Raw genomic sequence first — 2,553 nt, forward strand, 5'->3', positions numbered from 1 at the left:
GTACAAATCTCCTGTCTCCAACTGGATGACTTTTTTTCATTTGCTTTAACAGAAAGGAAAATAATTTGAAGGCATGAGGTAAGACAACCAGTGGTGTTAATATATGATTGATATGATATGAATGATTACAGTATTCAAGGCAGCTGCTAATTTTGGGTTAGCTAGATGTGGTGGTAAACATCTAATGCTCCCTAATACTATTACATAACGTTATAACTTGTTTTGTGTAGAATCAGTAAACATTACCTCTAATTAAAACAATGTTTGCTGGTTATAACTTCTCTGTTTACCTAAAACTATTTGCGTGAATTTGCCCAAATTCCATAGCTGGTTAGCCTTCACTATCCTCAGTCTCATGCCGCCTATGATAATGTGCTGGATGCAGAGAGGCTGGATATAAGAGAAGACAGGCAGGGAAATTAATGGGAGGCGATGTCCTGAAAACTCAACACACGTCATTCACATCATTAGAGAAACTGTAATAGCAATCAACTGCTTAAATATCAGGAATGTCAATTTCAATATTGGAAATTGGAATTGGATATATTATTTTCTCAATTTAATGTAAAAACTAGCCAAATCGCTACCCTTGTTGTTGTACTACAGTAAATCGTCAAAAGAGGTGATGCACCCACAATATAACAAAAATCCCTGCTGAATGACATTCCAAGTTTGTATTTGTATTTTTGTATTTATTTATTAACACAAAGAGTTAAACAAAAGTCAAAAATACATAATAACCATATTGTGTAGGTGAAGTTTAGAAGCCTATAGGCTTATCAAGAACTTCCCCTGTTTTGTAAAATCAAACATACAAAAATATACATATTATTCAAAAAATACCAGTAATACATTCAAAAGATATGTGTTAATACAAACATACATACACACAGTACATACATGCATACTGCATACATAATAATACATAACCACCCGACCACCTGCCTACAAACCTATCAACCCATTTTAAACATTCCAAGTTTAAAATGTCAATATGTTTCTAAGACCCTAAACATGACAAATCTGTTGCTCAATTTAATAAGCCTCTCCAATTCCCACTCCATAGAGTCCCAGGTCTGCTTATCTTCCCAGAGATGGTGACGGACATAGATAGGGAGTTCCACGTCTCGGTTCCTTCCGGTCTCTGGTTACGATTCAGCTCCATGCCAGACATGTTATGGTTGGTAAATATTGTGTATGATATATGGGCTTCAATCCGAGGTGATGAACCTGGGGCTAACCTGAAGTAGTTCCGGGGTTTGTCTGAAACGTATTGGACCATCTTAGAGAGATAACTCAGCTGCATGCTTCCTGGTGGCTGTGGGTGAGAATGAAGTGGAGACCATAGATATATATATATAAACACTAGATGGCTCAAGGCGGACTCTCCAGCGTAGTTCACGGGCGGCCATCTTGCTTCGGTGGAATATTCTGTTAACACTTTCTCTGCCAGAGACGCCTAAACTCGTCATTCCCCGCCATGCTAATTTTGCCAATGACGCCGTAACACATCATTGAGATCAATATTTCAAAAATCTGTGATCGCAATCATATTTCTCCCCCGGAGACTTGAGATCTACTGTTGATCCCCTCTCAACTCTCCAACGGTTCAAGAGCGCCATCTGGTGGCGGATCGGCGGATCGCCCAAACCGGAAACAGGAAACTGAAGCTGGTGCTCATTCCAATTTGGTCCGATCACTCGCTAATAGTCCCGGGACTCGAGCTAGACACAATGGATAGCAATCCGTTACCAATAACTCGATAAACAACATGATTTGGACGTATATACTATTATACAACCTGGAGATGGATCGCATATTTCAACATCCCATAATAGGAATATTTCTGCTCCACGCTCATCGCCCAACGCTACGAGGAAGCTACGGTGAGTTTTAGCATTTTTCTTTTAACATGTTCGATACTAACTGCTCTAATGATCATATCACCCACACTAGATGAATCATCTAACGTTGGCCACGGAATTATAAACGACCCCCCCCCATCCGGTCAACATCAGATGATAAGTAGTAACTTCTAGAAGCACGTCCATTTGAATTTTTTTTATCTCGCGCAGATAAAAAAGAAAGTGTTAATCTAAGGTCGCTTTCACGTATAGTTTGGTGGACTCTGTGCGATAAATGTTGAGCGATTTGCAGTGTCAAATTTCCCACGGGATAATAAAAGTATTTCTATTCTATTCTATTCTATTCTATTCTGAATCGGGGGGGGGTGAAGTTGCACCATTGTTGCATTCTTCATTTGGTTCGGTTTGCTTTCACACTGCAATTTGTCAAGTGCACCAAACTTTCTGAACAATGTCACGCGATCGAAAAGGGCGCTCGTCTAATTGGATATATAGAATCTCAAAAACAGGCTTCGGGGACAGCTCTACAGTGCACACACACACCACATTATTCTGCGAAGCAGCCCAGCCCAGCGCACACACATACACACACACACACACCACATTATTCCCCGGAGCAGCCCAGCGCACACACGTTATTCTCATATATTGCTGAAATGCTGACGCAGTTTTTTTACTTTGATTGGTC

Source organism: Notolepis coatsorum, assembly GCF_963971535.1.
Source record: "Notolepis coatsorum genome assembly, chromosome: 18".
NCBI classification, from domain to species: domain Eukaryota; kingdom Metazoa; phylum Chordata; class Actinopteri; order Aulopiformes; family Paralepididae; genus Notolepis; species Notolepis coatsorum.